This window comes from Cryptotermes secundus, unplaced genomic scaffold (assembly GCF_002891405.2).
Source record: "Cryptotermes secundus unplaced genomic scaffold, Csec_1.0 scaffold1928, whole genome shotgun sequence".
In the NCBI taxonomy this organism is placed as follows: Eukaryota; Metazoa; Arthropoda; class Insecta; order Blattodea; family Kalotermitidae; genus Cryptotermes; species Cryptotermes secundus.
In genome coordinates, this window is record NW_019740681.1 from 370,642 (window position 1) to 382,245 (window position 11,604).

Genomic DNA, 11,604 nt, shown 5'->3' on the forward strand with positions numbered 1-11,604 from the left:
TCTTTTTCCCGTTATACCGTCAAGTCTCTTTTTGTGCGGTTTCTTTTTATGCGGTTTTAAAGTTATGCGATACGATACATATTTCAGTGTTTTCTGGGGTTCCCCGCTGTATATGTATGTACCTATGCTCGGGCCGTTCGTTCTTGAGCTCTGACAGCTCTCGCTGGAGGAGGCGGGGAGAGCACTACTTTAACGGAACTTTGAAGAGCTACATCAGAAACGTTACCGAAAATACAGGCGAAGCAGGCATGAATTAACGGCAAGCAATATGAGGGCAGTATGGAAACATTTCATACCTCATTGTCCAAATGATTTCTTGGTTTTGAAACTCATTTTGCTGAAGTCACTAATAACAGTGGAAACTGGACAGCAACTTGGCTTCAATGAGTTAGGTTCCGTCCACGTAATTGAGTGCAGCAAAGCGAACACTAATGAACTAGATAATGAGACACTTATTGACATAGATGAACAACGGGAGGACAACTTAGACAACGACGAGTGTGTTGAAGTGCCTGCATGAGAATTAACAGCTGAACAACTATCAGAAATTATTGGAATGGTTGAAACCTTGTCAGAGCATATCATGGAAGTTGATCCCAATTCTGAACGTAGCCTTACAATTCGCCGAACGATAAACAGTGCAATTCCTTACTACAAAGAAATGTATGAAGAGAAAAGGCCAAAGAAGAAGAATGTGCAGACATCAATATTGCAATTTTTAGACGATAAAAATGAATTTCTTAAAATTATTTCTAATAAAGACATTTGAATTTATTAATCGCGTTTTAGTCACTGAAAAACGGAGATTTTTTTTGAACTAATTACCATTTCTGTATGTATTTAGTTCCTCGATGAGTCCGGTTTCAAGGAGTCCGGGAGATTGGCGGAACCGACTGCCCGGACTATGCGAGGTATTGCTGTATATTCAAGAAATCATTCCCTGCTCTTGCCAGTCCGCACGGTAGCCACGCGCACGCACTGCGGTAGAGTTGTGTGCTACGATTCAAATCCTCCCCCCATATGTTTGTGTTCCATTAAAAATAGTAAAGCTGTCCCTGTAACAGGCCGTGGAGGCCCATAGGGTAGTGAGACGTCAAGGCTCCCACATTTTTCTAGACAATCGGCTCACAGATGACGGTGAGGTTGTCAGCCTTATGCACTGACCTCCCTTTACCCCCAGGAAGATTCCTGGTACTCATTTCTGTTAGAGGCTGAGTCGACCCCAGGGCCACAGTGCGGCTGGAGGGATTAGGTCAATTGAAAAATCGCAGTGATCTCGTCGGGATTCGATCCCGCTACACGAGTAAACTTAATGTGAGTGCGAGTGACACTAGGAGAGTAACAATACCCCGAACGGAGAGCGGGTGCTCTGCTTATCAGAAATTCTAACAGATAAAGAGATATCAGCGAACAGCCATAGCACAGCGTACTTCCTTACTTCAAAGCCCTTTGCTCTACGCACTCACACGTGTAGAAAGTAAACTTCTCCCTTCACTAAGTCCCACGAGATTGGGACGTGTGGGGGAGTGGATGTACAGCTCCACCATTCTTGAGCTAGGCACTAGATGAGCGGTGAGGTTTGAACTCCACGCTCCACCTGCTTTAGCCCCGGTACCCATTTGCTAGGAGGGCCCGTTCGGCTGCCCGGGAGTTGCAAGGCGTGTAACATACGCTCCAGGCTCGCTTTCACTTCCCGACACACCGCACTGCGTGACTGACAGACGCAGGTGCCGTGCGTGACCAGAGCACACGAGGGCTCTCACAGTCTCTACGCTAGAATGGATATATCAAAGTGGTTGAGGTGGGGAGGGCAAGCAGCACGCATGGAACACAAGTGCATACAAGGTTTCGACGGCGGAAAAAGAAACGCTGGGAAGACCTAGGCGTAGACCGAAGGACAGCATTAAAATGGGTCCTAAAAATTGGACATAAGAGTGTGGATTGGATTCATCTAGCTCATAACAGGCCCTAGTTTCGGGTTAATGTCAAGACCTCAGTTGGTAGACCTGGTTTGAGAATAAATTTAAAGGAGATCAGGAAGGAGACGTCGCGAGAAGAGTGGCCGCTGATGTGTCGGGCTTTCTGTGCGGCTGTTCGGGGTTGAGATTCTCGTCATAACGTCCAAAACTCGGAGCCTGAGTCGAACGGGTGTTAATTTAATAGGAAGACGTGGGTCGATGTACGATTCTACATGTGACATGACGCCGTGTAGTCCGGTAGAAATACGCCGGCGTTTCGGAGGAATGTGCTGCCCCCATTTTCAGGCTAGAAGAACAAATCAAGTTATGAATGAATGAATGTGTAAGGGGTGGACGTTCTTGGCCCTTTAACCGCGACCACAGTGATCTGTTGTGCCTCCCCTTCTGATTATCCCTCAGCAACCCCGCACTTCGAATGATGCGCAGGTTTTTGTACGTTGGGACATCGAAATAGTCACTTGGTTCCACAAAATATTGACCCAAGTGGCACAACCTTAAACAAGCTAAGGCCTCACATTCGCATAGGATATGTGTGGCTGTTTCGTTTTCTTCTTGACACCTTTCACAAGTTGGACTATCACTTAGTCCCAGTTTGAACAGGTGTCCTTTGAGGTGACTGTGTCCTGTAAGTAGTCTACCACCCATCGTAACTGGTTCCTGTTTAACTTCACCAGTTCCCTCGCTCTCTTGGCTTAGGGTCCTCGTATGAGTCCCTTTGCTTGCCTGGGTCCCGTCAAGGATCCCCAGTATTTCTTGTGCTTCATGTTTGTCCAGTCCCTGACTGCCTTTCTGGCAACTCCTATAGAGATGCCACAGGCTGGTTCAGGTCCTATGAACGGATGTTCAGCTCCAATCTTAGCCAATTGGTCTCCTGTTTCGTTTCCAGCAATACCCTCATGCCCCGGCACCCATATCAGTTGTATCCTGTTATGTTTGGTCAGTTCCATGAGGGTTTGGTGGCAATCCCAGACCAATTTTGAGTTGGTCTGGTGTTTGTAAAGCGCTTTGAGTGCAGCTTGACTGTCAGATAGACTGTGGATGTTCCTATTTCTATAGCTCCTATCTCAATTCTCCATAATAAATGCTTTAATGGCATATACTTCTGCCTGGAATACTGTCATGTACTGCCCAAGGCTGAAACTAAGTTTCCGCCTGGTGCCATAGCAGTACACACCAGCTCCAGTGCCCTTATTTATCTTGGAACCATCTGTATACCAGATCAGTCCCAGTCCCCTTTTCTATCGGGCCGAAACCCGTCTTCCCGTTCACTCCTGTCAGGAAATCTGACTGTGAAGGTGTTTTCATATAAATGTCTCAGTATCATTTTGTCAGACCCCATTTGTAATATGGGTTCTTTTTTCAAGTCCTGAGTTGTGTATGCATGTCCGAAACCATCGGATCTAGATTTCCATTGATCACTGCACTGGAGACGGTAGATTCCTGCCCTGGCCTCTGCCTCCAACTGTAGCTGCAGTGGGGGGACTCCAAGGAGTGTCTTCAGTGCAGCTGTTGGAGATGTTCGAATTGCTCCTGTGATACCCAAGCAAGCCAACCATTGCAGTTTGCTAAGTTCTGCCTTGCTTGTCTTGAGTTTAACTCTGGGCCACCATACTGTGGCGCCATAAGTAATTATGGGTCTCACAACCGCAGTGTATGTCCAATGCACAACGTGCGGCTGCAGTCCCCAAGTTTTGCCAAACATGCCTCTGCATGCCCAAAAAGCCTATAGGCAAGTTAAGTAGCCGACAAGTACGCGACAGCCAGTAGCTTTCGTGCTGACTGCTTGGCTCACTCTTCTACCCTGAAGATGGAGGCAATACGCTCCTCCGAAACGTCGGCGTACTACCGGATTACACGACGTTATATACCAGAAGACAGTAACCACCAAAATAAATATGCCCTGCGTGATAGAGGAATTATATGACAAGAACACGTGACATCCTGGTGACCGCCATCTGCAGCAACACTAACCAGACAGTCTCTCTGCATGCACAGCCAATCGGTATACGCAGGGAGTCTCCATGGAAACGAAAAGCAGAATTAATTTCGATCAATCACGGCAACATCGGAAGATGAGACGACAAACAGCAGTGTTTCAGCCGGTATCACAGCGTCGACCTTTAACGTCAGACAAAACTGCGAAAAGTTCTCACCGAATTCTCTCGACAGGAGCTCCTCTCCTGTTCCTTACATATCCTGAGCCAGATGGCTCCAATCACGAATCCAGTCCACTGTATATTTTTTGAAGAAATAATATTAATGTTATCCTCTACCTAAACCCAGGTACCAGATTTTCTGACGGACGTTTTGTGTTAATGTATCTTGTGCCACATGTACTTGAGGGCCACACACGACTGGCGGACCACATACTGCATCACAGAAGTGTACCACGACGCTGTTAGATCCGGGAGCCAATGTGAGCGCTCGGCTCCAGATGGGGTCACTGGCACAAACCGGCCAACAGCGGGGTCCCACCGCCACGTCACGTGGTACTGTGCGGGACGCGTCAAAGCAGCTCAGCCCGAGGTACAGCAGTTCGAAACCTTGCAGCACCTCCAGAACCCTACAACAGTCAGAACAACTAACCCTTCCTTGAAAAGCTAGCAGTAGCTCACCTGTTCGATTAATTATCCGCCTTTCACAGAAACCGCAGATGTACGTATAGGACTCATTGCCGGAAATCGAACCCAGGCCGTCCAGCTATACCGACTCAGATACGAACCAGTGTTATCCGAACAGAAGTCTGCAGCGTGGCTGGACTGATGTGGTGTCCCAAAGCAGCCAATCAGAACGCGAAGCAGTCTGCGTGCTGGAGCCCGATGTGTGTGGGGACGGCCTGACGCATTGTTGCGTCACGCGGGGTGAAGTGCAGGGCAGCCTCGCAAGCGCAACAGCCACGCTTCCTTCTTTTGTCGGTGCGGCAATGAAGCAAACACAGGTTTCTACTTGCACCAACCTCCTTCGCTTCCCACTTCTAGCACCAATTTCTTTCGCTAGGACTGAGCGTAATCCTCAGCGGTTTTATTCTCTCTATAATCGATATATTCACTATCGACAGTTCTCCTTCAGCGGTGACGTCAGCGAAATGTCCATTCACTTGAGGGATATTTCATAAAAAATCAATTCGCCGTTTGAAACCTGTAGCAGGAGACTGGAAATCAGCGAGATACACCAAGCAGACGGTCTGTTACGTCACATTCATGTGCGGATGTTATTCATGGCCTAAGTAGTGCTCATTGGCATGGGTTTTCAGGCGAAAAACAAAAAGATTTTGATTCACAACAGGAAATAATAAGTCTCGTAGATCCACTGCAGAAAACGGCATGGGAATTTTGATTTCCTGGGAAACTACGAGTTGCACAATTTTGAAAAAGCCCCGAACAAAGAGAGAGCGGGAACTGTCTGCAGTTATGTCGTACTACCAACCGTTTTGTATTGTCTACATCAAGGTCTCTTACTCCACATGAGGGACATGTACAGGCCAATATAACAAACTTCTGAAAATGAAGCATCACTGAAAAAAAATATTATTCCACGACGCTGCATTAAATGTTGGGGATATGTATGACAGGATGATTATGTATGATTGGTTTGGGTGGGGAGACATCAATCTCAGCCCTTTTTACAGCATGAACCGGACATTCACATGGAAGGCCCTAGGACGCCCAGCATACACCTCTACCGAGACTCAGTCCTCACGAACGCGAATGAGGCGAAAGTGTGTCTGTGGTAGGCAAGATAGGCCTGCAGTTACTGAAACCTGTTGAAATCAGGCCAGTCTCGCCAATACACAATCAAATGAAACCCGCATCTCCTGCAGAGGGAAAGGCCAAACAAGGCCTCCCCCGACTTTCTCGTCTGTAGATCTTAGTGGTCGGTTTGACACTTCGCTAAGCGTTGCGTCAAAGCAAAGAACGCCTCGCCCCGCCGGCTACGTACATGCTAAGTTACACCTGAGCTCTAATTTAGCTCCGTATAGCTCCACGCATTCATAACCTCGGCAAGTATAGGCAAGGGAAATGAGCGGTCAGCTTTGCGCCCAGGAGCTATGAAGTTCAAACTGTGGGGCGTGACGCTCGGCTTGGCAAACGGTAGAAGGACCAGTGAAGATTTTCTTACAGTGAGGTCCGAGGTTCTCACTGTGGTATCTGGGATGTGACCCCGTGTAGTTTGGTGATAGGTATGAGAAGGTGGAGGCAGCAGGTTCCTGGGGAACGCTGAAACCAGACTGCACGGCATCGAGTCCCGGATGAGTTTCCAGCTGTCAAGAGTAATGCAGTCAGAGCTGGGAGCACTTGCGCTAACGGTGGCGTCGCGACGCACAAGTTTACCTGAAGGGCTTGGGGCCCCTCACACTATCACCCTACACAGCGGCAAACCTGTGCACACAGAAGCGATCATCGATCGATTACGGATAACTTACATTTCAAATACAAAATTTACTTATGTAACCGTGCAAAGGACACAGCCATTTGGCCATACAAGGCCGCTCCGTTAGTGTCACAAGGCATACGGTCCAACTGCAGCGAGACATACGAACACTGGGATTCAGGAACAGGTAAATATGAAACTTAAATACAAAATAAATGTATAGCCGTTGCTATGCAACAGGCGAATAGACAACGGCGTTATGCTACCCGTTTCTAAGCACCGGATCGGTAAACACGTTCCCCAGGCAACAAATACGTCTCTACAACAAGAGTTTTCGTTGGAATGGGTGTTTTATACTCGGTCCGTGCGAAGTGGTTATAAGATAATTGAGACGACCTAGTGAGTTCTGACAAAAGGTAGACCCGTCCTCTCGTCAGAGAGGGCGCCCCACAATAACAAGACCGAAACTGTCAAACATTTATACGTAATCGTAATCGTAAATATCTGGTCATACGCTCCAGATTGGGCTCGACACCAAGACTGACTGACCATCAATCGCAGTGTCTTTGACTTCGACTTGGACCCAGTGAGTGGGCAGTTGACAGTGCGGCTGTAAAGATATATATATATATAAGCTATCCCTGTAACAGGCCGTGAAGGACCAAATGTGACTTTGACTTTCGGTCCGCAGTCCTCCCGACTTAAATTCATCCTGGCCCTCCAGGTTGGGGGAGTCTCGAATCCGAGACAATAAAATGTGGTTATGAGTCCCGCGGCACTCAGCCCCGAGAAGACTGCGCTGGCGAGGGCCAGTAACAATTGTCGACCGCAAGTGTTCAGTTGAAAATAAAAATGCTGGTCGTGAGTCTCAGAGGGGCTTGGCGCCAAGACGAACTGATTGGCGGTAAACTGTCGGTCGACATCATCTGAGTGATGTTCGGTTAGCATCTCCGCCGGGACTCCGGCTATGCTGACTGAGGCTTCTCGTGGTTTTCCTCAGTATCTTCACGCAAGTTTCGGGACAATGTCTCGATTTGGACCACAACTGGGTACTCTCAAACCCTTTGCAAATCATCGCACCAGCCGACTGAGGGTAAGGCTGCCAAGCACGTATTCTCAACATCGGCACTGGACGGAGATACGTGGTCCGCTCCCCCCCCCCCNTGCAGGCAAACACGATTCATGAAGCAGATGCGCGGCAACGGACGCGAGCTGCCATGTTCTGCGTGAGTGGGCGAATTAATACGCACGCGACCGCCCTCCATTTGCCAGCCGACAGCTCTCAACTGGGGCCACAAACTGACGGCACTTCGCGTCACGCCGTTTCCACCGGATCAATAATCAAAACTGGCGGCAGCAGTAGGCCCTGTGTTGTAGCAGCGCCGAGACACACGTTCCCTAACCTCAAACTGAATTCTCACCACGCCCCCTTACACCCACCTCAACAATTTTCTACAGTACTGAAAAATTTTGGAAATTTTAGCCCCCAAAACACTTACTTATTTACTTATGGAGCTGAGCTCTTCTTGAGGTGAAGCCAAATCTGCAGCTACCCCAGCATTTTATGGAACCCGAAGGTTCATTACCGTGTTCACAAGAGCCCTCCACTGGTCCCTATCCTGAGTCAGAACAATCCAATCCATACCACCCCTTCCTATCTCTCTTAAGATCCATTTTAATAGTCCACCCACCCACGCCTTGGTCTTCCCAGTGGTCTCTTTCCTTCTGGCTTTCCCACCAGTATCCCATATGCATTCCTCTTCAACCCCATTCGTGCTACATGCCCTGCCCACCTCATCCTCCTTGACTTGATCATTCTAATTATATTTGAAGAGTACAAATTATGAAGCTCCTCATTATGCAGTTCCCCCAAAACACACCAATTACATAATTATTTTTGTCCGTTAAATAAAATGTAAGCCTAATCAACAGAAAGCACCCATGAGCACAGCCAGCATTCTTTTCGAAAAGAGGAGGTCCCAGAAAATTTACTCGCAAATGTACCCCATGCCCGACGACATGTATTCAGGATATAAACAAGTTCTTTATATTTCATCATTTCCTTCTATTTTTAGTTCCAATTTTTGTTTAAAAAATTCGGAGGGGCCACGCACCTGGTTTGCACCCTCGTCCCTGAAATGTATCTATAAATCGACTGAACTGTGATGAAGTTATGTTGAGCCTATCCCGCTAACGACACTGTCGTAATATTGCGTAATTATGTTCAGTTTTGAAGTCATGCCATTAATAATCAATCATAACCTTTGCTATGTTCTGCTTATTCATTTTGAGTTGAATCCAACGTCTGACAGAAGAAAACATACGCTTGTGTGTCGCACATGGTCTTTGTCATCATCTAAAGAAATGTCCTTGCAGCTAACTACAGGAATGTTAACATGGCTGCTCAATTAAGCTAAAACTTAATGAAGTTTAACAACAGACTTCACTTATAATGATCAGTGGAATAATCAAATACGAGTCAGAACTTTAAAAATAGTGAAGTGGGACAAACATCTTGGAATATTTCTTCTGACATTCATACAATTATATCTTCCGACACAACTATTTCTCAAATTATGTTCTTTGACATACTGTCACCGCCCACTACCAATAAGACACTTCCTTACAAACAACTTAAGCTACCACTCATGACATTACTGCTCATGATTACTTATCCTTAAAACTGCACTGCAAATACGGCCACAGAAAAATAACGAGGTAAAACTTATTTCGTTTTACTATGTTCAAGTATATTTTTAAAAATGTGGGTTCAAAAGTTATTTCGTTTCAACCAATTTGGACCACCCACAAAACGAAGCAAATATTAAAAGCAACTGATATATCTAATACATCACCAATTACAAGCAAAGACTAGCAAACGATCTTCTAAAATCCTATTTGCGTGTAGCTTCGTTAACATATCTGGTCTGACGGAAAAATTTCAGACAACTTCCCAGGTTCATCTAAATGCTAAACACACATTTACTACAAAAATTCTTAAGGCTACAGCAGTCTAGTTTCAAATTAATGTTATATTTTATTCATGCACAATTAATATTGTTGTTGCTTTGCGAACTACTCCAGCTTCACTATTTCATGAACACGATAATAAAGCTACAACTCTAAATAACTATACTTTGGCAGCACTGTTGGTTTATTTAACGTTCAACTCCATTACTTTGAAACTCGGCTAATAAACGACAAAATTCAGCACTATAAGTAGCATCTCGTTTCAATTTTCAAATCTCTCTGGCGAATAATACGAGTCATGCAAGGCTTTCGTTCCAGTAACGGCCACAAACGTTAACCCAGGTCTCGTACGAAACGTACCTTCGTTTCCACAATCTTGACCGCTGATTTGAGCAGCATCACATGACCACACTACAGATTTTGAGTATTTGACCACACTACAACAGCTTTTGTCATCACACACTCACACACTAACACCATTCCTGCACTCGCTTTTACCGTAATGGTTCGCTCATATTCCCCTCAGATGGAAGGCGAAACGAAACCGTACGAAACTAGCACCAAATGCGGGCAGAGTGGGAACTATTCGAGAAGTGTCCAACATCGCGCTGCCATCTGCTGGCGGCATGAATAACTCAGGCATAATGGTCTTCGCTCGACCGATATTAACAGATACCAACAGCTGAACATGTCCGCGAATTTTCATGCATTTTATTTATTTTACGCGTATTTAATAATCACTGTCGTTCCTTAGTGCCTTGCTAGGTAAACAGAATCTTGAAGAAACTTACATGAAATGATAGTTGCAAATTTTAGTTGCACATACACAAGTATTTTATACATTTTCTCAAACATCTCTCTATCTCCTAGGATATAGCGCCGTGTACTCCGTTTAAAAGTCAACGAGCTTGGGCCTGCTCGCTGCCTGCTTTCACACTGGTTTCTTGATCGACTTATTCTTCGACCCTGGAGAAAGAGTCGACATGTTTCTCCGAAACGTCTCTTGATTTTCAATGGACTGCACGGCGTTATATCGCAGATTACAGAACTCTTCATAACAACGGCTGTGAAAACCGCAAATCCTGCAATCCTCCTTGATCCCTTATCATTACTAACTTCTTTCACAATCGTCCCCACCTTTAGTGTGTTGGCCTGAGAAGTTGCAAAAACACGATAATTAATTTGAATGTGTCTGTCTGTCCGTAACTGCGAAACGGATGTTCATCACACCCGATATTTTGGGGTTCTATCGGAATTTGTAGGCACACTCCAATTTGGGTTAAAACCGGACAGAGATAACAGACAAGTTTTATGAAGACCTACACACGTTTCTGTGCGTAAGCCGCTGAATACATTTATCGGGGCGAAACAAGTTTCAAACAGAAGTTGCAGGGAAGACAGAAGCACAGATTTTATTCTCAATAACGTTCTCGGGCAAGTCTCACGGTTTTCGAGGTAATTAAACAAAGCAGAATCTCATGCTGTGTCACCTTGCAGGAATCTTTGGAGCGATCTCAGATTTCCTAAACCTCTGTGCAATAGAAATATCACTTTACGTAACCAGGGCTCTGGAGGCCATATCACAAGGAAAGTCAGTCTGTGGCAACATCTGACAACCATTTTATATGTTAACATGGATACTGCGTTCACGTTATGCACATGCCGTGCATAAGCAATAAGGGCCGAAAAGGAATTCACCTGACTACATTAAGTACAGTCAAGCCATGCCATATTTCATCTGAATATGATACATCAGCTGAGGGGCAAAACGTGCAGCCCCCTCCCCCAAAATACAACAATGGGGCCGACTCAGCCTCTAACGGAAATGAGTCCCAGGAATCTTCCTGGGGGTAAAGGACGACCGGTCAGCGCGTAAGGCTAACAAACTCACCGCCATCTGTGAGCCATTGTCTAAACAATGTGGGAGCCTCGACGTCCCACAACCCTATGGGCCTCCACGACCTGTTACAGTGATGGCTTTGCCTTTTACTCTCTTTTTTCTGGTGCTAACCACAAAACCGATAAGACAGGCATAGCAGTAACGCACTGTACTTGTATTTGGGAAGTGCTTGGTTCGAACCTCGGCCAGAACAGTGGCTATATTGACTGACGATTTTCGTGGGTTTCCCTAGTCTCTCCATGTAAATGCAGCCGAATGGTCACTGACTCGAAGACCGAGAAATCGGAGTTCCATCCCCTTCAGTGACAACAGCACACCCGGAGTGCTCAGCTCCCAGCTCCCAGGGAAGAAGCGACCGGTACCCCCTGGATGGGGCCCAGAGGA

General features: G+C 46.2%; 1 protein-coding gene across 2 annotated transcripts in view; it reads right to left on the bottom strand.

Moving 5' to 3' along the window:
- Nucleotides 1-11,604, bottom strand: part of LOC111872618 (kelch-like protein 26) — a 43,742-nt gene that overhangs the window by 20,357 nt on the left and 11,781 nt on the right. The window contains exon 1 of one of the 2 annotated variants that reach the window (XM_023866694.2): nt 9,681-9,836. The exons of the other annotated variant lie outside the window; for it this stretch is intronic. The gene's annotated coding sequence lies outside the window, so the exon portion shown is untranslated. Of the gene's footprint in view, nt 1-9,680; nt 9,837-11,604 lie in introns of those variants that run through there. 2 annotated transcript variants of the gene reach the window in all.